Below are 26,899 nucleotides of genomic sequence, written 5' to 3' on the forward strand. Positions count from 1 at the left end.
TGCCTGCTTGCCTCCCTGTTTTTTGTTCTTCATTTGAAAGCTACAGGAAGCATAGCAGTGGCTCCTAGGTAGTGTACCTCTTAAATCTTCAATGGGCATCTTAAGTATGTGTAAAAGCACAGAGAATTCTTGCATCTTGGGTGGAACCGGGTAATTCGCCCCAATAAGGCATGCTGCCCTGTTTCATATTCTCTGGACAGTTTCCATGTATTCAGCCTGAAATACCCAGTCTTTCCTGAAGTCCTCTGCAGATATTTTCTGGTCATATCTATTTTAGGAGTTCCCATCTTAGCCAGTCAAAGTGTCACCCTTTTCATGTACCAATTAGCCTCATTCCTTTTAGCTGGGTAACTAAATCTAAGTGAATCTGAGTTATGGTTCTCAAGTGCATACTAAATTATGACATAAATACAAGTGTATAATTAATGACAACCACTTGAACAGTATTGCATAGGCCATTTCAGTTAAAAAAATGCATAAATGCAATAAAGCCTGAAACATGAATTTCAGGTATTGAATACAGCACTTAGAGTCTTCAGGAGGCTATCTTTCCAGACAAATATATACACACATATATATGAGGAAGCTAGATTTAATGGTGGAAAAGATACTGCACTAATATATATGTGTATCAAGATATACACACTGTGTATGCAGAAACATACACGTGTGGAAGAGGCTGCAAATTTACTGAAAATGACATTATGGGAAGATATTGAAAACAGTGCTATTACCAGAGCTGTCTACCCCAAAACATCCTATAACAGACAATGAATAAACTTATTAAAAACTGTATTATAACTATATAACTGATTTAATACTATAATATCTCCTTTAAGTGAACACAAACCTGTAATAATATCCATTTTTAAATTCACATTTTGATTCTAATTGCCCTATTTTATGTTTTGGGTAGGCTGTGGTGTGTTGTTGTGTGGTTTTTTGGTTTGTGGTTTTTGTTGTTTTTTTTTTTTTTTTTTTACACTGTTTGATGGAACTGAAAACTGGCTAGCTCTTCTTAGCACTCTGATTTTATTTGACCTGAATAATATTCATCCATCACTTTTGTTTTTTAAAGCATTAATAGCTTGCAGCAAGGTTTCAGAATGGATTAACTTCCTAATCTTTCACTCCAGGAGACTTAGGCTTGAATCTGTCATAGGTGAGAGTGATAGTCAATATGTTATTTCAGGAGCCTAGCCAGTAAGGATGGGTAAATAAGATGGTGCTGTGATGCAAGTGCTCATTTTCAGAAGTTCTGTTACATAGAAATATGTATTGTTAACAAACAAACAAAAACCACACCAAAAACCCCCAACCGACTAAAAGAACCCCCCCCAAAAAAAACCCCCAAACCCAAAAATCTACACACAAAAACCCAACCAACCAAAACCCCACAAAAAACTTATTTCACTAGCTATGAAAATAAGAGCATAAGTGAATGCCCTAGGATGTTGTGAGAGGAAAGGTGTTCAGACCTCTGTATTCCAATCTCATTTTTCATTTTGTGTATATTTAGGAGATATTATATACTACGCAGTTGGCTTTATAGTACAGTGATTAACAACAAGGATATGAATAAGCCACTAAGCGTAGAAAATAGAAAGCTGAAGCAAATGGCTTCAATAGCATGTTGTGATACACTGTCATTGGTTATCAGGCTGAAATTCAGACGGGTTGGTTTCTTTGCTACCAATGTATTCATTGGTAGCCATTAAGAGAGTTGTTTAGAGTACAAGTTGTTCATGGAAGTTATGAGTGGGTCAGTATAGGTGAAAGATGAAAATAAGTGCATGTGTGTGTAATCAAGCATATGATACGGTTTTAAAAGTCATAGGGGTTACTTTGTTTCTCAGGTCATTTAGTCTAGAAAAATCAAAAAATATGTGGAGATGATTCACAGAAAAATCCTGGAAGGACTAAACTGAGACAGGGAATGCTGTGAATAGGTTTGGACTAGAAAGCAGATGTATCTCAGCAGAACATGGCATTGGTTTTGTCTACAGAATTAAGAGCTTGTAACCATTCACCTCTTGCAGTCTTAATGGGGTTGGGAGGCACTTGCAGATTCATTTATATTTTGTCTTTTCCGTGTTATTGCTTCATACCTTGTGATTTCAGGAAAAACAAGCATGAAGCAGCATACCTGTTTCTTTTCCATTGACTAAGGAGATTAATACAATTATTCTCTAAGTTCCTTAAATGTGTTTCCATCCTTTAAAGCATTTATATATGTGCTTACAACATAAAATTTGTCCCTTAAATGAAATGAATGTCATAATGAAAGCTTTCTTGTACACAGAGTTAAGAAAATATGATGGATTTTAAAGTCAACAGAGATATTTAGACAAGCAATTCTTATTCATTTCATTTTACGTTAATGATTAGATTTAATGGGAAATTAGTGTGTAGGTTCCTTACATAGCCTTGCAAAGGTCAGTGTAGTTTTCTTGCCCAAAAATCACTAAAAATTCAATGGACTCAGCTTTAGGACACAAATTATTGACATACTTTACCAGGAATGTTGGAAACCCTTTTGAACAACACAATTTATTTAAATAATTACTTTTCAGAAAGGACTTTCTTTTTTAGTGAAATGTTGGTAATGGTTAAAGCCTAATATGCCAGTCTTGCACATTCAGTTAGTGCTCATGGTTGTTAGAGAAATGCTGTGTTTTGTGGGGAAAGATCTGAGGTGTTCCCATGTTCTCCAAACCTGTTTCACTGTGCAGCTGGATGTGATGGAAACACCAATGTAAACTTTGGGTTTGGAGTGGGTAGTTATACAGTAAGGCTTATCTTCAGAATCAAACTGAAGTTAAAACAGAATAAAACCAAAAGCTAAATGTTTTCAGTCAGATTTCTGATTAGTAAATAAAGGAGAAAGTGTTAAAAACTACAAAGGAGGAAAATCAGATGGTAGTGTGGATTTGTCTCTATGGGACAAAAAGGATTCAGTTGTGAAAGAGGACCCTGTTTGCATATAATGCAATTTCTCACTTGATTTAGCCTAAATCTGCACCTGGGAATACATTTGTAAATAAGTCACGTTGATACCTAAGTGTGGTCTCAAGCAGGCCTGCTTCTCCACTGACAAAAGATGCAGCCAAAAGGCGTCCCCCCTCAGCCCCTTCTGTCAGTGTGTTTCTTGACCAAAGCATTACATTCGCCATTAGTCTTTGTGGAAGTTCAGCCTTGGATCCCAGCTGTGGGGTGAGGATGGCGGTCGGTCACCCCTCAGGGAGCTGTGAGGCTCAGGCTGCCCTCATGGCCCTGGCGGCTTCCAGTAGGTGCCCTTCACTCTGTGTGTGGCTGTTCTTTGCATCCTTAGTAGGCCAGTCCGTTGCTGAAATGTCAGAATTATTCATCCCAGAGAAGCTGTGATGGTAAGAGAGGTGTTTTGAAGTGTTTCATCTTTCATTATAATAAAGTCTTTGCAGAGTTTGCTTTGCCAGTCATGGAAGCCTATGCAAAGGTTACTAATTTGTGTAATTTCCACAAAGAAAGATGAAGCTCTGCTATGCTGGCATTGCTCATCTCAGAGGGGTTATAAACGCTGGAGAAGATACAAAGTCAGTGACAAAACCACCACCCTTCCTGCCAGCCAACAGCAACGAGCCTGAATCAGCTCCCTCACCTCCCAGTCTCACTGTTTGCAGCAGACTATCCTTTGCTTTAGTACAGGATGATTTTAAGAACATGACAGTGAGATAGTTAAACCTATCATAGGGGTATAAATGTAAAACAAATTGAGTGAGCATGGTAGGGCTTAATTGTTGTTTAGTATGCTTGCAGGCTTCTGGAGCTCACTTGACCATCTTGGCATTTGGTGAGGAAAAGGAGAGTGCTGTCTAAGGTTCTTGCTTAACGGGTAGCTACAAAGAAGATGGAGACTCCCTTTTTACAAGGAGTCACATGGAGAGGACAAGGGGGAACAGACACAAGTTGCTCTTGGGGAGATTCCGATTGGACACGAGAGGGAAATTTTTCACAGTGAGGACAGTCACTATTGGAATAATCTCCCCAGGGAAGGGGTTGACTCGGCCCCGTTGGACACCTTCAAGAGTCGCCTGGGCAGGGAGCTGGGCCGTCTTGTTTAGAGTCTGCTCTTCCCAGAAAGGTTGGACTAGATGATCCCTGAGGTCCCTTCCAACCTGGGATTCTGTGATTCTGTGATAGAACAAAAACAAAACAAAAAAACCACCCAAAAAAACAACCCAAAAAAACCCCCCACCAAAACCACACACAAATATTTTCCTAATGACTTCAGTCATTTCACTCAGTGACTTCATGTCATTTATTAACTTTGTATCAGGAGTGCATATAGTCATTCACCTTTGTTCAGATCAAATTTCTGTCATCAGCATGGAAAGAAAATACTTTTGAGGTGGGTAAACACCAATGCTTAGTTAGATCATTCCTGAAGTGGCAAAGATTTAAAAAAAGAGAAAAGCAGGGACCATGGAAATTAAACAGCTGTACCTTAAGTTACTACTCTAACTGGTCAGTGAGGGCTTGCTATAACATTGGTGAACACGTCCTTAATTTTCAAATACACAGTCTTAGTTGAGAGCCTTAATGAGTCAGTTTTATCTTGAAGATCAGTGGCCAGTCCACTTTCCAAGGTGCTACATTTGTTCCACCTTTTCATTTGTTTCTCTCACAGAGAAATTGTAGCTTGTCATTGACCAAATGCATATCTTTCTGGGCAGAGTGCATTAATATGCTGTAACGGTCTACTTAAAACTATGAAGTGTACCTTGTATGCCTGTGCTAGTTAATCCAAAACAAAGATTAAGTAAGGGTTTTGTATATAAGGGGAAAGCTGAATGTGAAATTAAAATGTAAATCAAAAAGTAATTGGCTTTTTGTGCATAGTTTAGATAAGATTTACTTTTGAAGAATGACTTTGTGTTTTAACACAGCAGGCCAGACACCATGTGGCACACTTGCACTTAATAATGGCAACCAATCTAGGCCATAAATATTGCAAACGATGCCATTTGAATGAGGAGCCCTATGAACCGTAATAAAAACCCCTGTGATTAATTCTAAAACTGCTCTGTTCATATTAGACCTGCAGTGGCCTCCCTGATGAGATCAATACAGCGTTGCAGAGTGATTCTAATAGAAGTGTTATTATCTTTTAATCTTCAGGAGAATGCCAACTTTGAGAATTCTTCAGCATTCTGGCTGCTTATTTTCTTGGAGCAACCTTGAAGGCAGTTGTTTTCTGAAATGAAGATGCATTAGAGCCTTTTCAAGGATTTATCAATAATACGACACGGTCACTGTTTGTGGAGCCAACAGCTAAAAGGCACATTTGTATGCTGAGACTTACAATTGGTCGCAGTGACCTTCCCTGTCAGCCTCTATTTTCTCAGCAGACAAATGCCTACAGTGAATGAGGAGTAAAGGACAGGGCTGGGAATGGGTGTGTGTGCGTGGGTCGGCGGGCGGGGAGTGGGACAATAGAGTAGTGCTTTTCAGGCAGCCAATAGCATCATCTTCCTAGAGCCTAGGCTGCATATATTATGTTTAGCTTGGACACGTCTCTGCATACTGTAGGCAATGCTGACTGGAATATGAAGTTTGTAACAGATTTTCATTATCAGTGGAAATGAAATTTTATTTAGCAATTGCTATAATGAGAAATACCTGGCAAGTCTGAAAACACACATTGTAGTCAATTGAAATGTCTAAAGAGAATCAAAAGGCAGAATGGTTTGGGTATGGTGTTTATTGTATTTTCACATAAAATAACAAGAAAATGTCCTTTAGCTCATAATGTAAGCGTGGCAAGATAAGGCTAAGTATCCATTAGCTATTTAAAATTTTTTTTCAGGCGGGGTGGGGGGGCAGGGTCACCAGCCTGGTTCTGAACCTTCTGAAGAACAGATATGCCTGACCAAGTTTTATAAGGTTTTTTTGCAGGTTGTTTACAGCATTATCAAATACACGTAGCTATTACATAATATGCAACCTACTCTGTAGGAATTGCACATCAATATGAAGATAGAGACAACAGCAAATAATGTAAAAGGAAATTCTTTGATGCTATTTATTTGTCTCTGTTCTCTAGGAATGGAAATGTAATGTCACTTAATTTGAAGTATCTGGGTTATGAATATGGTTTCTACAGGAATCTTCAACAAATGGGAAAACCACTGTAGAAATTAAGCTATTCAGTATAATAAAAGGAAAGTGAGAGCTCGTGTCAGATTCATGTGTGGAAGCTGACACTCAGGAAAGCTGTCTGTAGACAATGTGCTGGGTACTGCTAACAAGATATGCAGATAGATGTTCTTCTACAGAATCTGTGACAAGCCAGTAAGAGAAAAATGGTGTAAATAAAGATCTAGTGCTTCCATTTCAGACTTGGAAGTAGTTTAATTATTAAGTTAGAGATCAAGAAACTATCTTTATTTTTTTTTCTTTGTCTGGAGTCTTTTATCAGCTCTTTCCTCTCTAGTAAAAATTACATTGTTCATTTCAGTGACTAGGAGTTGTGTGGATGTTGTGATGTGTGGTTGTGGGTTCTTTGGGGTTTTTTTTTTTGTTTGTTTTGGTTTGCCTTTTTTTTTTGTTTTAGGTTTCTGTTTACAGTATTTCACAGAATTTTTTTGTTTTTGTGGTTTTTTTTTTGTTGTTGTGGGGTTTTTTTTGGGTTTGTTTTTGTTTTGTTTACACAACTGGCTTTAGATGCTTGGAGGAGCTGTGTTTGAGACTGGCACACACAAGTTTGGTTCCTTGCAGACAGACACCAGTACAGCTCTGTTTCAGTGCTATGAGCTTAGCCTTTCTTTTGAGCATGCTTGGTAAGCCTGCTCCTCACACATACTGCTTTTTTCCTAGAAGGGATGATTTAGATGTCTCATGTTAGTGCACAAACTGAAGTGTGTTAAGCTCTCTTTGGGAGCGCACACACACCCCCCCCTGCATGGTGGAGTAGGGAGCTTGCTGTGTGTACTTGTAACAGTTTATTGTGCACTCATATTCATGTTTTTTTTTAAGAGCGTTGTATGTTGTACCTGTGAAGGGCTGAAATTTGCCCTAAATTAATGTAAATCTGGATTTCATTCTGTATTTGTTTTGAGGACACGTCATTGGAAGAGGGCAAGCTTTTGTTTTGTTTTAACAACAAAAAAGGTAATGAGGAATTGTCGCATTGCTAGATGGTTGCGCTAAAACTGAGACTGTTTTTGTTTTTTCTTTTGGCAATGTGAGTTAATGCCATTGTGGAAAAGCAGGTGTCATGTCAGATGAGTTCCTTATCAATGGAATTAATAAGCTGTTTATGGCTTAAAATTTTCACTTTTACTCTTTCACTATTAAGTACTATCCTTTCTGTTTTTAAAAAATAGAAAGTTTCAAAGGCCATGCTCCTGTTTTCTCTTTAAGGAAATAAAAAGGAAAAAAGCTCTTCGGCAGACACTGTTAATGATGCTAAATGTCTTTGCAAATGTAATCCTCATCTTAATTTTGTTCTCATTTAATTGAATTAGGAAGGCATAACAAACCAAAAAGGTTACTTTCATGTCCTTAACTTTGCATAATAGCTAAGGTGTGATATGTGTTTCTCTTGTAATATTTTTCTGTGTATATTATTCATACTTAGCAAAGGACAACTCTTCCGCATATGAATTGTAATTCATATTCATGCGCTTGCTTCACGTCTTAAATTTTAATCAGTGTTAATTAAAATATACTTTCTTCAAGCTCCTTTTCTTAATCTTAACCTATTAATACTCATGCAAGCTGTTAAACAATAGAAAATCTTTTGAAAGATTTTTTTAGCAGCCATATAGTGTTTCTGAAAATGGAGATAAAATTGTTTGGCTGTCTTCTGATATATTTCAGATACATACATACTACATTTACATTCTGGTAAATACGGAAGAGACGCACAGTATACTTAAAGAATCTTGCGCTGCTTCAGGCCTTGGTTCAAGATTAGAGGCAAACAAATACCCTCCTGTCTAAGACTCATGGGAAGAAGGCCAGTTGGAAGGAATGTAGCTTAATTAAGGCATAAATTTTGAAATTTAAGTAACAGGGAACTATCTGGCTGAACTTCACACAGTACAGATGATAATTCCTAAATAATTTTCATCAAGAAGAAGACCAGTGTTACTCCTCCACAGTCTTGTTACTGTGAGACCATTGGACACTTGGCTTATATGAAATTTTTGAGTCCGTTTGTGTTAAGCAATAGGACATCCATGTTATTTCCCATCTTTAGGGGAGGCCTTTTTCAAAATCATTTTCCATTTTAGTTTAACAGGGAAGTGTGTAGAATGTGTGACAGCTGTGCATGCGTTTGAACATGAGTCTTAACTCTTGACCTATAGACCAGACCCCAGGAATTACATGGGTGAAGTGTTTGACTAGGAATTGGACTATTGAACACCTTAATATATTGCTACATAGAAACACACATAGACATATATATACATTTAAGAGTTATTAAGGTCATGGTGATTGATATGTACTTGTAGGAATTCATGCTGGGTAGGTTCACCATATATAAAATGGTCAGTTTTTTCCCTGTAATATTGAACATTTGAAAGACAGTTGTGCTGCTAGCTAAAAGATACAGTTTGCTTAGACTCCATTCCTTATTTATGATTAATCAGTCTAAATAGACTGATATCTAGATGTTAAATTAGAAGTGTTTCTTCAAATCTTACTCCTCTTCTTTTTAAACCATATGCATTAGAAATATATATACTGTTGTGATAATAAAAAAACCTTCTTAATGAGCGCTAAGCATGGACATTTGCTTTGGGTTTTTTTGCTTTCCTGCTCCCCCACCCTTTTGTATTATTTCACTGCGTATCATTTTTGTCTTCATTCTGCAACATCCTGAGTTGGGTGGGTAATAAGTAGCTCAGGGAATCACACTAGAAGTGACTGTCTGGTGTTGCACCTAGTCTTGTCTCATCAGCATTCAGTTGCACTGCTTAAGCATGAAGGAGGAAAAAGTCACTATATCATGAAGACATAAGAGGAGTGAGACGTGAAAAATGTTCCTTATTTGAGTTGAAAAGAAAAGGAAAGATCATGTGGCTTGCGAGTCTCTTGTTTATGCTGTTCAAAAAATTCTGTGAGCAAACGGAGTTTGTTTTGATTGCTTCTAAAAGCAAAGGCAGCAATTTCCTATGGTATTTATTTTCCTGAATTGTTGTTGTCACACTGTTTGTAACTGCAGTGAAATAGGGTGACTTGTATACCTTTGTTTGGATATAGGAGTTAGAGGGTCAAGCTGATGAGAAGGTACTTTCGGTTTTAGTAATAGCATCTTGTATCAGAGCATAGTTACAATCTAACGGTGAAAATAGGAAGATAAGCAGTGAAAGGCAATAGAAAATAAAAAATGCACTGTACTAATTTGCCACTTTGTTATGCTTATCGTTCAACTCATTCCTGATGGTAGGACCATTCCTCTGTAATTCTCAGGAGGTGGTATATGTAGTAGTATATCCTCCAACTGAGTGGCAGCGTTGCAGGGACAAACAGGGCCAGGTGGTAGCACTGCTGCATATAGTGGATATAGTGGTGGTATTGTCAATAGGCACTGAGATGCAGTGTTGGTGAAAGTAAAATAAATTTTAATGTTCACATATGTAGGGAAGGCACAGGCTGTTGTATTGATGGGAGACTTCAACTGCCCCAAAATCTGTTGGAAGCATAATAGACTTGGGTGCAAGCAGAAGACAATTTCTTGAGGCAGATGAATGGCGGGCTAAGTAGGGGAGATGTTCTGCTGAATTTCCTTTTCAAAAACAACAAAGAACTGGTCAAAGTTATAAAGGGCAGGGACATTCTTCCCTGCAGTAACCATGTGACTGTGAAATTTAAAATCCTGTAAGATAAAGTAAGAGTAAAATCTGAAGCTTGGATTTTAGGAAAGCAGGTTTTTGCTTACTCAGTGATCTTCTTGGCAGACCTAATGGAAGACTGCTCTGGAGGGTCAAATGGACCCAGGACAGCTGGTTGATATTCAAAAACAACCTCCTCAAAGCACAAAAAGAGTCTATTGCAATGTTTAGAACATCAAGCAAGCATGGTAGAAGGCCAGCATGGATAAGTGAGGAACTCTTGAGCTCGAACACAATAAGGAGGTGCAGAGAAAGTGGAAGCAGCAATGGGCTAACCAGGAGGAATACAGAGACATTGCCTGAGCATGCAGGGGTAGAATAAGGAAATAAAAAGCTTACCTGGAGCTGGAAAAAAAAACCAGAAGGATGTGAAAGGCAACCATGATATCTTATAGGAGCACATGGGCAGCAAAAGAAAAAGGCTAAGAAAAATGTGGGTCGGTTGCAGCTCTAACTGGGCATTCTTTCAGCAGGAGACTGGATGAGGTGACCTCTGTGGGTATTTTCTGGCCTACGTGATTTTATGATTCTGTGATTTGGAGTGCAGTTCTAGCCTATATGTCATGCTGCAAAAAGGAGCCCAACATTGTGCACCATAAGAAAAAGGTGCATCACTATATGGTTGGCACTTTTTAACAAAAATTTGAAACTAGCTTTTGCAGCTAGCATAGAAAATGAGTTCCCTTAGGCCTAAATATGTACAGTATGTATTTAAAAAAAATGAGACAAGGGTGTTAAAATAGCTTATTGTAGTGGTACCATTATCAAGGTAATATATCAAAAAAGAGGAGTTCAGTGCTTTTTGAGCCAGTGAAATTAAGTTTGTCCTACAATTTGACACTGCGGTCTCCAGCATGGAGAGATGAGTCCTGGACTTTTCCACAGTGCTCTTCACCTTCAGCAACCCAGAGAAGGTCTCATTTAACAGCTGTCTGCACGGTGTTACTAGATCAACCTTTTAAATTGTTATTTATACCATAAAAGGATACATTAGGGTCTCAATTCTTTTTTCCTGCTTGGTACTGTAATTTGCACCTGTGCAAACTGGAATGATTTCTTTTATAGTTAAAAAAATCTCAGCTCCTATACCAAAGATCACAGAAGTCAATAGAAATTTTTAATGAGCTACAGTGGAGTAGGCCCTAAATGACTGTCTGATGTACAGAGCAGAGAATTTTATTGTGCCTGGTAAAACTAATTTATCAACTTCAGATGCCTGTCTTATCACTGCTTTAGGACTTTTTTGTTGGTTTTTTTTTTTTTTTTGGGTCCTATTGATATTTTGTCCTGGTTGAACCTTGTTAAAATATGGCTATATACAACTGGCTTTTCCCTGGAAAGCATTGTTATTTTTCTTTTACTAAGGAAAAAGCAATACATCTTTAGAAAATATCAGCATGACTTTCTTTCACATCTGTCAGTTCTGTTTCATTACTCCTGGGATAATGTATTAGTCAGGAGCAAGTTGTCTCCCTATTCTGCTAGTCAACATTTATAAAATCAGAACATTAAACTACTATAGTGTTATCCAAAAGCCTCATTTACTCTGAATCTCTCAATTTCAGAGGATTTTGTGTTTGTTCTGAGCTTATTTGCACAACCCAGCATACAGAATTGAATCTAGATTTATGATGACTGCTCATGTATTCTATGACTGCAGCATTAGGTATTTCATTTGGCCAGACCTGTAATTGTTGTAATAAACATTTGCACATTTAAGTTATATGTTGTTATATTTTATAAGTAGCTATAAAAAAAACAACAAAATGTCACACATAATCTGTGAAGATGATGGAAAAGTAATATGGAGATTCCCTGCCTGAGATCAAAGAATTGGTCTCAGCTAAATTATATGAGCTCTTTGTGTGCTGTTGGCAGCTGAGATACAATGGGATCAGGCATCTTGACTATGGTAAACAATCCTTTTCGTTGGAGTTTTTAGACTGCAACTTCTGTAAAGTGATTCTGTTGAAGGCAGCTTATTTTCCTAAGAATTGAAACACAGTAATTACAAAGATATTTTTAAATTTTATTTTTAAATGATGCTGTTGGGAATTTCTTAAGGTTTCGTAATTGCTATTAGATGTGCAGCAATGGGAATTCTGCACAGCTCTCTGTTTTCTGTGCTGCGTGGTTGTTGCACATCGGCTCTGCTGAAAGGAAAACTCTATGAAGAGATTCCTAGAATCTCTGCCCCTGTGTCTTGCTAAATATTTTCCTAGAAACATCCCACCAGTAAAGAGACAAAACTAAGTGTTCCATTTAGCCAAAGAGTTACAGAATGTAGCAGTTTTCTACACCATGTTATAGTTCCGTCCCCTTGCTGTAGTTGTAAGATATCTATGCCATCATTTTGTGATTCCTCTGAAGAGCTTGTAAAAATTGAGTTCTTAAATCAGACAATCCTACTGTCTGCTTGAACAGGACTTAGACCAGGCTTGAGTGGTGGTAGAAGTTAATAGTATTTTTATGTATTTATTTTAATATTTTTGGGGCTTTTTTTTTTTTTTAATAGAGCACTGAAAGAAACAGCTCTTCCTAGTCTTGTAAAATGGCATTTCGTGTAATATTCTAAAGTCTGCTTTGGAAAAAAGTTGTAAAACAATTTGATGATAAATTTCCATCTGGTCTGCTGAAAAAGCAAAATATTTTTATTAGTTGCCATTAAAAGTAATATTGCATAACAGTTGAAGATTATAGGCATTTTGAAATTAGATATCTCAGTAATTCTGCTGAATCCATATCTATCTACCAATTGTCCAGTCCTTCAGAATTTTTCTCCTGTTTTGCTCCTCACAGACCTTAATACTTCTGCTGAATGTGCATGAATCCCTACTGAATCAGACCTGTCTACCTTTCCAAACGTTTCTACAAACTAATTGTCAAAGTGGGGTTTAATTTTGTTACAAGAGAATTTGGTCATCGGCCCTGGTTCTTTGATGCCTTGCATAATTCTCTGTGCCTGTGCAGGACATAAACTGAAATCCTGAAGATTAGGGACAAGGTTCTCAAAACATTTCTGTACATAATAATCTGTGTTCCTGTGAGGTAACAGCCCAATTGAAGTAGCATCTTTTCCATTCCTGGATACAGTAATTTCTATAGAAAAAGTTTTTATGCTGGAGTGATATTCTAGTAAATTCAGAGGACTAAACTATATTCTGATAGTGGGGCGGAACCAGAACAGGAGCTATACTGATGTCACTACTATAGTGAAAAATCACACTACTAGCAAAATAAATGAAGATTCTAGAAGCTATATAAACTACGTAACAATTCTCTTCAACTTTCTTTCTGTCGGTACAGATGACTAAATATTATGCACAGAATTACATTCTGAACAAAGTTGAAGATTGTAGGCATTTTCTGACTGGATATCTCAGTAATTCTGCTGAATCATAATGAAATAATAATTTTTCTGTTGATAAAATCGATTACTATGTAAGCTTCCTAAGTCATTAGATCTTAATAATGATTTAGAAGTTTAACAAAGTGGTATTTAAACTTGAAAATAGGTGGGATTTTTTGTAGATGGTTTACTTTCACAGCAAGCTTAATAAGAATATTGAAAAAGTCTGCTTGGGATAGTGATGAATTTGTCCTGGAAATGTGGAAATGTCTCTTTCAGGAGTTATTTTCTTCATACAAATGACAGTTTTTAATGTGCTCCTTTTTTTTGTTTCCCTTGGAGCACATTGTAGCTCTTATTTGTCCAGCTTAAAAAGGCAGCTCAGCATTAAAAAAGTGTATCTATATTCCCCCTTTTGAAGCTGCCTGAAAAGAAAGCCTGAAGCAGTCATCAAATGAAAAGATGCAGGAATTCTAATCCACTACAAAAGTACACCTTCAAACTTAAAGCGATAATTTATTTTTATTCAGAGGTCCAGCCAAGCATATCAAATGATGTGAGGAAATGTTAAGATAAAGCTTCTAGAATCTTTTCACTATAAATGTGTACTCATTTCTTTCTTATGTAGTTATTTCTGGGCAAGTAATATGGCTTACAAAGAATTATGATGATAGTGGTATAAACAAAGGTATTTTTATGAGACACAGGAGGAGAAATTTAATTTCATTTATGATACTACAATGCCTTGGGATGTCTAAACATTAGGATATGTATATAGGCTGTCAGGTTGTCTACATAGCCTAAATAAACATTAATGTCCTTAACAAAGAAGTAATAACTCTTAGTACCTAAGAACACTTTTTAAATTTAGTTTTTGAAATACAGGCCAAAAGTCAATGTTCATCAATGATGGAAAATAAAGGTAATAAGGTTGCTTTTGGGGTTTTTTGGCTGTTTTGTTTCCCTCCTTCACATAGATGGAACCTTTGAATGGGACTTTGAAACTAATCCAAACTATATAGAATAATGCGAAGAGTTTACCAACTAAACCATAAAAAAAACAAGAGTTGCTCTTAGTCTATTTCTTGACACAGCCAGAGGAATTTTCCTGCTCATCGTTTGTGGCCAACATCAGTTACCAACAAATGAGTAGCCTATTGACAAAGAGGTGTTCAATAGCTGTGGCTACCAAACAGTGGATGTTGTATTTTGTTCAGGGAGAGAAGAGTCAAAGATAATGTATTATTGCATCCAGTTAAGGGGGTGTTAGCTGGAAATCCATTTGTGTAAATCAAACCAAGTATTAAAGCATTTAAAGCTTAATTTCAGCCTATGACCCAAGGAATCTTATAATGAAATCTCATCATCAAAGCAATGCCTCTTCTGTGGTTTTGGGGAATCTAGGCCAGATACTTGGCTGCTTCTTCTGGCTGACAAGAAATTTCTCTTTGTGTAGAAATTGTGTGGCCTAAGTCCTCTTTTGATTCACTTCTACAAATGCAAAACACTGTTGTGTCTTGATCTTAAGTGCTTTGATACTTAATTTCAAGACCAGTTTTTCTAATTCTTGCCAACTTAGAAATGTGTTGGGTTTTTAGTGGTTGAAATGGGAAGAACTTGATGATTACCAAAGGTCTGTTTTATTGAGAAATTCCTGTAGACTTTCACTGAGTATCTCTTGTAGAGACTCACTTGATATTAGGAATGCCAGATTTTGACAAGGGCATGCCAACCACAAACCAAATTTGTGAACAGTGAACTTACATACCATATATGTTTGCCATGAAAAGTTTCCTAAAGGTGTTATAAATAATATTTTGAGTGGTATTGGCACGTTTTAAAGATGGAGGTTTAATTTTGTGAAACTCATTTATGAGGGCAAATCCAAATATTTTCTTGGATATTTTTGCTCTTTGATCAAATCCAGAAGGATTCAAAGCATATTTAAAGTAGAGAAGATGGAAAAAATATTGGCTTTGACCTACTTTATATAAGAAGATACTATTTCTTTTGTATTTATTGTATTTAAAAAATTCCAAATACTTTTTAAAGATCTATAAATAGTGTTTTATTTATTACTGTATTGTTACTAAAAACGGAATTTAGTTTTTCTAATCAAGTATATTTTAAATGGTACAGAGAATAAAATGAAATGACGACTCTACAGATTGATGGATATCTGTGTCAAATCATATGTATTTTTACTTGTAACATAATCTTATTCAGAATTTATTGATTCCAGTGGGTTAAATTTACAGTTCTAAAACCTGAGAGAACTGTCTCACAAATCAGAGTCTATTTACAATAAACTTGCAGTGCTTTTGTTTCCTTTTGCATCATCACAGCTCCAGATTTCAGAAGAGATTTGCCACCTGCATAAAGGGAGAATATCATATTTATTTCTTAATCAAAGGTGATAAATAAAAACAGCAGGGCTATAGCTGAAACCTGTGACTGCACTGATGCTTGTGTGAGAACAAAAATCTTTTCATACAGATCCCTAGATTTCAGCTTCCTTTGATACTAAAGAAAACCATAAATGTTGAAAAAGATAAAACAATACATTTTTTTAAATAATCAAAGGGGATATAGAAAATATTAAACCAGAAATTTCTACATAAAAAATGAAATAATTCTTCCCATGTGTAATAGCTATTTTCAGGTTGTAGGGGTAAAGTCCTTAGTAGATGAAGACTTGGGAGATTTGGATCATGCATGCATATTTCTGTGGAAACCTGAAGCAATATAATGAGTTTATTTGCTGTGAAAGACTTTTTGGCAATGACGATTAAAACAAAACCAGAAACCAATCTGAGAGAGAGATGGGTTTGCTAGTAGGTCTCTATCTCTTGGTTGTTTTTTTTTTCCTTCTATAGATGTTCATCTTCAGCAAGTCCATTCATTGCCTTTTGTTTTCTTACCTGTAACATGGCAATAACATTTTAGAAGACCCACTTGCAAAATCACTCACTGACCCTGTAATGATAGGGACAAATTTTGAGGGGTTTGTGGCACTTTGCTCTCCATGTTTCCTCTTGGGAGTTGAAGGAAGAGGTCCCAAGTTTTACATTGGATTTTGACCAGGGAAGAGTTTTGAATTTCTAGTTTACAAGTGTGGGGGTGTGATTCCTCAGATTGAATGCTAAATATTGACTGAGTGTAAAAATGTAAAGGTTTTATACTGCTATATAGCTTGCTTTCAAAAGCAATCTGGTGAATGTGATTCTTAAAACATTTTTAATAACATTCAGTACCATAAGGTAAAAATGAAGTGTATTCCTTGCCAAATAATTACATTTTGTCTTTTTGCTTTTGGCTGGATGAAACAACCTTTCTGTAGCTGAGTACTTTTTAAATTTTGTAGTGTATGTTTTGCCATCTATAGGAGTACACAACTCTTAGTGTTGGAACCTCCAATGAAATATAAACTTTGCTATGAAAGCCCCATTGCCTATGATCTTTTTTTAAAAAAAAAAATTAGATTTAACCAGGTTTGTAGGTGGCATCTTGAGTTTTCAGGGCTTTTTGGTTTGAGAAGAAGGGTTAAAAGTGCAGTAAAACAGTCTACTAATCAATTTAAACATCTTCTGCTAGAAATTTCTAACTCTTAACTGAAAGCAGAAAGTATTTAAGTTGGTCTTGATCCAGAATGAATCATGCTTTCTACAGGAAATCATAGCAGCTGATTTCTATTACAAAATTGTCATGAGTGCTACATGAAGTATATTGTACTGTCAGGTATGTTTCTGTAATGAACGAGACTACTGTTTAAGAAAAAAAACAAAACAACACAACACACACAAAAAACAAACACCACCCAAACACAAAAAAACCCAACCAGCCAAACAAAAAAAAACCCAAAGCAACAGAACAAAACCAAAATTCTTGACAGCTAGGTGCTCCTAAAACCAGTTTTCAGATAATTTGTGCTCACTTCCTATTTTCAATTATCTGAATTAACAAATGTATTTGCTAATACTGGTAGGTTTGGGAGTGTGTGGAATTAAGGCATGATTTTTTTCATTCATGCATAGTGGTATGCATGTCATAAGAACATAAATCCAATATGTCTGTATTTGCTTCATAGCTGTATAAGTAGAATTTCAAATTACTTTTGAAAATGCTGCTGATTTCATACTAAAGTGTTTTTTTCTTTTTGTATGGCTCTATTTCTGAAATCCTTTAAGTTGCTGAACGTTCTTCTGAATAAAGACATTCCCCAATAAATCCCATGTATATGTATGAAAAATAAGAAAAGATTGAGGTTTGGCTACATATATTTTATTTACTGATCAGAGATTCAAAGTATTTTAGAAGCTCTGTAGAGTTAGGTGTTTTAGGTTTTATTCATATGACTAATACCTTTGAAACAAATTAAGTATGTTCTTTGTACTCTGGAAGTATAAAGTATAGATAGTTCCGGTATTGGGACTTAGAACCTCTTTTTATGACTCTTTCAATACATGTAGAAAATCTTAATGTACTTAATAGCAGATGCTAGCTACCTACTTCCCAAGCACTGCTGTATACTTAGTATTATCAGCACTGCCATGATCATTAACAATCAGGGTAAAAGAAAATCTGTGCACAATTATGGAGCTACAAGTACACACCAAGATGCATCTTTCTAAAAGTACCTATTTTAAGGTTGCTTGTCGTGGAAGCTCTTCAGCTAAGGAAAAAAAACCACACAAGTGAGAGAATGATATCTTATATTCTGAAAGCTGTTCTGTGAGTTTTCTTACAGAGAAGGTAAGAGAATTGATGTCATGCCACAGTGAAATGCATGTTTTGAAACCTTTTAGCCCTCTGCTGTTGTTTTTTAATTGAGAATAGGAATGATCAGAATACACTGCCTGATGTTAAAAATATTTATAAAATTAAATCTGTGGGGTTGAATCTTGGTGATGCTACCTAAAATAGCTTTCTTCTAGTGAAAATAGGATTTCCTTACCTTCCCCCACTTCCACATCTCCTAAATAGATAGGTGCAAGAAAAATATTAAGCAATCATTCATAGCCTGACTATACTGGAAAAAATAATATATAGAATAGTCAGAGAGACTCCATTCCTGTGCTTAAGGCAGATTGGAAATTGCTCCCCACAGGGAATGGAAGGAGTTTGTGATGGAATGCTGTTTAAAGACCCAGGCCTCATGTCTGTTCTGCTGTGCTCCGCTCTGGGAGGTAATGCATCCTCCAAGTGTACAATATTCTTTTGTCTGAGCATGATTTGTAAAAATACACAAGGTATATTTAGGAGAAAGTGTATGGGTTATGTTTTGCTTGGCACTCTAAATGTCTTAAATTTTAGTTTCTTTCTTGTGAAGAAACTACACTTAAAGGTTATCCAAAGCTCTTTGGTTTCTTTAAAAGGAGTGTGCAATTTAGATTTATACAGGGCTGTTAATTTCACTGTCAACTGTGGACTCTGCCAGTAGAAAGTCTACACTTAAAAACACAGTATCTAAGGAAATACCTTGTGACTTGTTAGAAAACACTACATTCATCATTTTTTAGAAAATATGAGGGTTGTTTTCTGGCTGAATTGCAGCCTCATTACACCATGTTTAGAGAATGCATCTCCTGCGGCCTGAGGTGTGAGGATGGGTCAGGACAGTGTTCTGATCAACACCAAAGTTTGTTATGGCTGTTCCTGACAGAGGAATTAAGATTTTTCTGACGAATCACAAATAGAAGTAGGCATTATGTGAAACTACAGCTATTAAATCTTTAATAACATTAGGATCCTAAAAAACCACACACTCCTCAATATCACTCTTGCCTGGCAAAAATCAGTAGGTGATGCCATCCATAGCTGTAGGCAATTCTTAAAAGTTCATCCTTTTTCCTACCTGAATTAACTATGTCTTGCCTCAACTTAGGCTTGGCCACCTCTTCCCCCTGCCCCCCCCCCCCCCCCCCCCCGTTTCTCCAAACTACATGTCTTAAACCTGTGGGTCATTCCTGTGACATTCATATGTTTGATGTTGAGGAGAGATGGGTTGTAAAAAATTCTGATGACATTTAGGGCTCACTGGATGTGTCTTCTGATACCTAATCATGTGTGTCTGCTGCTGAGAAGAATAAGCTGTGCTTTAGGGGCAGGTTCAGAAGTGTTTCTATAAGAATATGTAATATGGGCCTTTCCACTTAAAAGGAAGATTGTCTCCATGTTTCTATCACTTAATGATGGCTTAAATCCTAAAACATTGTATTTTACTCCTTTCCCAATTTTATTTTCCCTTCTCATTAGCAAGCTAGATATATGTGTAAAAACATAGGACATTGGCAAGTAGGACTAAAAGTCACCATTGGTTTTATGGAGGCCTTGCAGCTATGAATAGATGTTTCATTCAAAATAGTCCCACTACTGTGAATTGTATATCATACCAGGAGGAAAACAATTGAAGGAAATACTGGGAGCAATAATGGAAGAGTTATAATAGGCTCTAGGTCTGTAACCCTCTGGAAAGTTTCATCACTTGGCAGTGAAGCAGGGGTTTAGACTGAATTTCTTTTCCAGTTGAGTTGGCTAAAATGGTGAAAGAAATCTGGTGCTTACTAACTCTGAACTGTGTTGGGGATAGTTAATGGAAGTATAGCACAGATTATCACATGTTGATTGTTCCAGAGAAACTGAAGGCTAGGATATCTGCAGCACACTGAGACCCATCTGCAGACATAAGCAGAAAAAAAGTATTAAACCCCACCCCATACCTGTATGCTGAACTTCTAAAATACAGATTCTGTACTTGCAAACAGCAGTGACCTTACACGGTATTTCTTAACAGCTGTGCGATGTTCTCAGCAAAGATAGACCTAATCTAGAGAGAAGGAGGTGGTAATAAATAGCTAAAATTAAAAACAGAGGTGTTTTAGGGAAACTTCGTTCATCTCAAAAGACTTACCACATAGTTAATGCCTGACAGTGGCACTGATGTCAAGGGAAGGACTATAAAGCATGGTAAAATAATTGGTTGTAAATAGTTGAAATTCTTTGGTTTATTAATATTGACATACTCATATAGGAAATGATTATATGGGGAGCTGTGTCACTATGTGGCTCTGGTATGATCCATTTGCAGCTGGTTTGTGTTATGCAAAAGCTTTCTGTTCAGTTAGAAATCCGACAGAGAAAGGAGGACATTTCCATTAGTAACTTGGTTCATAGTAATTACTGAATAGATGAGAAGCTTATATAAAATAGCAGAATATTTGGCATCAAAAACTGAGAACCTAAGTACTCAAGCAACTGCATAGCTTAGTATACTCTACCTTAGAATTGGGTAATTGTTGGAATTTGAATTTGAATATTATACACTCTGCACTTATCAGCAGTTATTTAATAAAAAGGAATTGATACTTTCATTATCATCATTGTTTTGCAAAAATGTTCTAACAGAATTATAACTCTTAAAAAAAAAAATAATTGCTTTGCACCCCAAAATAAATTATTTAGCTTCTAGTGAGGTATGGGATTATAAGAGAAGTCTCAGCATTTCATGTTAATGTTCTTTAGTGATTCCCATGGCAGCCTGTTTGCTCTAAAGCAACTTATGAGATGTTTAATTATGAATTCCCCTGCTTTATAAAACACCCAAAATGTTGTGGTTATTCCTCACCACTGGGGAGGCCTATATTCTTTTCTGGTTCTAATTCTCTCTCCTTATAAATGTGAGCTGCTAAACCTGCTTAACCAAAAAGCATTGCTTTTCAGATTTCTGTGTGTGACTGTGCATCAGTGTTCCACTCTCGACACTGAAGTATCATTTCTGGTGCTCAAATGAACGAAATCAGCATCACACTAGGTATTATGCTCCTGTAATATGCTTGTTGCCATTAAAAAGTTCAATCCTGAATCTAGTTTGAACCTAAAGCAGAATACATGTGATTTCAGTGGAAAAGTTTGGCACCTAGACTCTTAGAGGATATTTCAAGAAACTGTACCTGTGGAGTTGTTTGGCTTAATATGATGTTCCTGTAAGAACCATGCTTTGAAAACCTTTAAGTTTCCTACTTGTATGGCTACTTTTTTTTTGCCTTGATCCTTTCCTCAGACAGGAGGAGGAGGAACAACCCTTAATACTGTGTAACTGGGTACTTAAAGTAGTTATCATAATGGAGCCTGGGTACATGAGTTTAGGTTTTAATTTTTTGGTGAATCTAGTTATATACTACAAGGCTGATTAAGGATCACTGGAGAAACCCCTGTAAAATTACAGGATCATATTTATTTTCATTTTACAATATCAAGGGTTCCTTAGAGGTACATATGATTTAGAGAGCTTTCTAAGTCTCTCTTACCATTCAGGTACACAAAATATATTGTATTCTGTATGATTATAGAAATATCTCAGCAGAAATAAAAAAAAAAAAAAGAATTTAAGATTTACACAATACTGAAGTTAAGGTATATTTTATTGGTCTAATTCTACAAAAGAGATTTTTAACAGAAGGAAGATGGCTTATTCTGCTGAGCCTTGTAGATATGACTTTTGGTTTTCGGTAGTGCCAGATTTAATATACTGTGCCATTTACCAGCTGTGACAGTCACATCTGTGTGGCACTAAGGGTGGTCATACTCTCCCTACTCATGGTTGAAACTTTGGCAGCAACCATATACCATAGTTGAAATTCTACTGAAGCTTTAAAAACAGCATTTCTCATTCCTTATCAAGTAATGATGGAACCCCTTCTTTTCAATATTAGTTAAACCCAGGAATTTCATTTACAGGGGAACAGAGAAATCTTATCCCAGGAAGGTTGTAAAGAGTTTGTTATGAAATGCTTTAATGAGGCAGTTGTGGAAATTAGGATGTTTGGGCATAGGAGAACAGGTTTTTGCAAGGCAGTGTCTTCTGTTATTTCAAATAGGATTTCTTAGTATCAGTGGATCAGTAAAAAATAAAAACTGACAGCAAGGATGCCTCTCTCTGTATCAAAAGCTGAACAATTCTGCAAATCCTAGTCTTGGAAATACCATTGGTCTGGAATTGGAAGTCTCTCATCAGCTCCTTGCTGTTGAACATTGAGCAAAAAGGCTTCAAAAAGGAGCACACAGTTGATATTTTTAACTTTCACAGACAAGGATAAGATACATCTAATGAGTTTATTTTTTGAGTTGAAGGTGAATCCTTATTTAAACACAATTACGCCGCTAAATTTAGTAAGTATGCACTAATAACATGAAGGTAGTTACTAGGATTAGGGTCTTGTGATGGGTTTGCACAAATTTAGGTTCTTCAGTGCAAGGAGCTAACCATCTCAACTGCTAAGACAAAAGGAGGGTAGTACTGTATATCTCCTGTTATGGTCTGAAAATAACACACCTTTGATTATAAAAGACTGAAAGACTTTTTTTTCTTCTGTTTTTAAGGGGAGACACATGGAAGAAGGGTGGAACACCAATGGAGGGACAAGCAGAGACAGACAGAATTACAACAAAGAAGTGCAGTGTGACTGGTGAGGGAGGTGAGATTTGAAGAAATGTTTATTACTTTTGTTCCTGTTTGAAGCTGAATTGTGCTGAGTTGGTATGGCCTACATACTCTGAAACAAAAGTACTGCCTCATGTGGCAGTAGTGTCTAATTTGGTCTAGCATCATCACTCAAACTCTGACAAAAATGTATTTTGTTTTAATAATAAATGCATGATTAATGTTCTTGGTTTGGTCATTAACTAATCACAAAAATGTGCTGAAGTGGACTAGCTGCTCTGTTTGTTATGGGAGTTTATGTACCTTTCTTTGAGGTCACTGTTAAAAAGAGGAAATTGGGGCTTGTGTGTTCAGCCCACTATGAGTAGTATCCCAGTCCATGTTGTTGCAAACAAATCACCTTTTGGCTCAGTACAGTATTTTTGCAAAGCAGACCTTTCTCCATGATTAAATTAACACTACTTTCACCCTTTTGAAGCTTTCTGTAGTTCTTGCTTGTGTCAGAGGATTTCGACATTGTATTACTGTCCCAAAAGCGACTGGTGTAGCAGTTATGAATGCCATATCAACTTCAGCACCAGTAACAAGGTAGGCACATCAGCAAGGTACGCACAGACACACGTCATGCTTATTTACCTTATAAGGAAGGTAAATGACACTCAACTCCTTCATGTTCCTGGGACCCAAACAACTTGCATATTTCTGCATTTCATTAAAGTCAGCTCCGGACCTGCACTACAGGTGAGTCCTCTCACAAAGGTGGTAGGACTGTTTATGCTACTAAATCCCAGATGTGTTTGTTGCTGCTGTGCATTTGAGTGCATTGTTATAGAAGGAATGAAGACACAGTGTGGAATGGTTTTGAGAGGTCAGCATAGTTTTATTATTTTAGAAAATAGATATTGCTTGTGGTGGCTGACATGATGATAAACTTAAAGCAGCTTATTATTACTTAGAGTGTGGTTTATTCAATAAGAAACAAACTTTTCAATTAAGATTTTTTTTTAAAAGGCATTATCAACAATTAATTGAATTGTACTTAAAAGTATTGAACTGAAATAATGTAATAAAATAAAAGTAGTGAGGTTATGAAAATAACTGTTTTGGTATAAACAGATGCAGCTTCTTGGAAAGCTCAAAGGCCAAAATTAGTTATGACAATAAAATATTACAAATTTCAGATTAGGTATTGAGAGACTATGATCTGGCCTTGTCTGGCTTTAAAAAGTGCAATATAAGAGATTGATGGACGAAGAAAAAGAGCAGGAAAATGAAATTTCAGGAACTGCTATTGTAGGATGGGGGTTAAGCAATTTGTAGATAGCAGTGTATCCCTCTCAAGATTCAGAGCCATGTGATTAAAGTAGTTTGTAATTGTCCGAGAAGATATTTCTTCTAGTCACTTCATTTGTACTCTGCTGAACCATTGCTGCTGGAACTCACTGTAATGTTTCCAAATTTTGAGCCAATTCAAATGATCCTCCCCCACCACATGTTTGTAGGTTGGGTTTTTTTGTGCCTTTCCATTCTCCTTAAACTAATCCAGGGTACCCGCAGATGATATTTAGTCCTGCTTTGCTGATGAATTTATAGCTTCCCATGTTACAACTGCTTTTAAACTATAATATTTTAGTTTTATCCTTTACCTTGGGAATGGCAGAATGCTTCTTACTGGGAGAAGAAACTGTGTTGCCTGCTGTGACAGGTATCAATTGTCTCTGTGTTTTAAACTAATGAAATAAACTACCTTTGTTTTATGATAAATAAAGTGTATTTCTGTATTACATGAAGCCTTCAGATATTCTACTTTTATTAATCTAAATAACATATAAATTATCTGCCACATATAATCTCCATAGGAACTTGACTTGTGCTACACTACATCATAAAACAAACAAATGAAAAACCCCAGAAAAAAAACCCAAAACGCAACAAAAACACACAAAAAAATTATGCTAAAAAAACTCCAAGTCCAAAACCAACCCAAGAAACCCACAACCACAGTGTGGGATAGGCTAATGTTGTCGTCCAGATTTCATGTATAGGTGAAATGAGCTATTAAGGGCTAACTTTAATTGAATGCATTGGTTAAAGTCCACTGGTATCGCCTTTGTAATTTTGGGTAAACTGGCTTGGTCCCAGTGCTTCAGTGATCATGGTGCAGTAAAGCTAGTTGCTGAAATATGAGTAATTTCCCACTCCTCTGCTTCTTGATCATGTGATTAGGCAAAATACATTATACACTATAATTTACGAGTAAAAATCTCAATTGCAACCTATATGTAATTAGTATAGTTCAAATATCTGCTGTTAATCATTGACTGCTACCAGAGTCTTGACTTTTCTGAACAGTCATAGAATTTGATTTTAATTACTATGTTCCTTGCCTTGCATAAATGTCCACAAGTGATTTATAAAACACAGAATACCATACCAGCTTTTGACAGTTTTCTCCATGCAAGTCCCTTAGCATACTGGGGCAAATAACTCCAGTAAAACCAAGCAGCGCTATTGTCAAAATATGATGATCAGAGCTACAGTTACACTGCAGTTTCTGTAAAAGGAATTTCTTCATTTGGCCAAAAACTTCTGTTAGGAACAGGGATAGTGATGCCATAACAAATTAATTTGAAAATACATGTTTCTTGACTTCAGCTGGGCTCTCTGACACAAGATAGCTAGTAGGACTGAGAAGTCACAAATTTCATTGGTGAAATATAATTCTGCTTGCTGGATGGGGTGTGATTATTTTTTAAATTAAATTTAACTGAATCTATGTTCAGCAAAGACAAGAAATTGTTGTTAGTAGCAGGCTTAGGGTCACTGATGGGCTGCAGCCTGCAATTTTAAGGGTGCATAAAACACTGGCTGTATTCTACAGTATGCACGGGTAAACTGCAGGCAACAGTAAAATCTCCCTGTTGCAGCATAAATATGGCATGAAAGTTGATTAACCAGTTTTACGTTGTTATCCAAGCCTGCAATCCATCTGGACTAAAATTATAAAAATGAAAACTGAGTCTTCCAACAGCAAAATAGTGAAACTGGATTAGAAAAAGCAAAGGTTTAGACATTTAAGGTCCTAGCAAGATGACCAGTTGTTTACTCTGTATGGTGCCTTGCTTAATTTTTTGTGGAATAATTGTAAACTGTAGAATTGAGATCACTATCATTAAAGAAAGAGATTTTTGGTGTACCTGAGTGGGCATGTATGAAGCATGGAGGAATCCTCACATGTTCTGGGCTTGTACGTGTGCGCTCATCTGCAGAACTGCAGACTTTCTAACATTCACTTTGAAATTTGAATAGACCTTGGATCTCCGATATCTTTATTCTGCCATTTGTAGTGTTCTCAAAAATATGCCCTGTTCATGAGTCAAGTTTGGCATAAACTTTTTCTCCTGTTGTGCCAAAGCGTTTGAATTTAAGCCTCGGTATTCCAGTGACTTTACGGAGCAATGTGATGGTAATTAAATACTTCAGAAGTTGATGGTATTTGAAATATGGCTATTTTTGAAAAACATTATTTGAAGATAAACTCAATATTCCAAATTCTGATTTTGAAAAGGTGTGCATGTTGCTGAGGCAGCAGATACACTAGCATGAATGAAAGAATTTGTCTGTTTGTACATTACCTAAATGTGAAATTAAAAAGGAGGAGCCTCACTCACATGAGGCCTTATTAGTTGCAAAATAGGCTCAGTTAGAATCTTTCCACTGGATCAGAAGTAGTCCTGCTGATTTGATTTACATTTGCTGCATTCTGCTAACTCTCCTTGCAAAGTTTTATCAGTAATCAATATGGCCATAGCACTGTGTAGAAGTGGAGTATTTCGGGAAATGCAGGAGCTTGCTTCACATGACAGATTCAAAGGCATATGGTGGATATATGATGCATATGGTGGATAATGAGGAACGGTTCACATGTCCTGTGTGGTTAAGACACCATGTCTCTTCATCCTAATAAAAGACACCTATTTATTAAGTCTAAGTCTTGCATAACTCTCCTATCCAGGCTAAATCTACAGCACAAAATCACTTTATTCTAAAGAAAGATGATTTTCTGTGCCCAGAAGGATACTACCTTATTATTCCTCTGCTTATCAGCTGTGTCCCTCCCCTTCCCCCAACACTTCTTTTCAATAGCAAGGCTGTTTTTTTTCAATCGGTCAGGTATGATTAAACCTAAATTTGGGGTGGAATCTCTACTCAGCATTGCTTTTATTGTAA

The 26,899-nt window shown here is 36.4% G+C and overlaps 1 long non-coding RNA gene across 1 annotated transcript in view; it reads left to right on the top strand.

Moving 5' to 3' along the window:
- Positions 1–24,453, top strand: part of LOC135314588 (uncharacterized) — a 135,971-nt gene extending 111,518 nt beyond the window's left edge. The window contains exon 3 of the long non-coding RNA XR_010374098.1: positions 22,609–24,453. This is a non-coding gene — a long non-coding RNA (uncharacterized LOC135314588). The remainder of the gene's footprint in view (positions 1–22,608) is intronic.
- The last annotated feature ends 2,446 nt before the right edge of the window (positions 24,454–26,899 follow it).

The sequence above is a fragment of the Phalacrocorax carbo genome, chromosome 8 (assembly GCF_963921805.1).
Source record: "Phalacrocorax carbo chromosome 8, bPhaCar2.1, whole genome shotgun sequence".
NCBI lineage: Eukaryota > Metazoa > Chordata > Aves > Suliformes > Phalacrocoracidae > Phalacrocorax > Phalacrocorax carbo.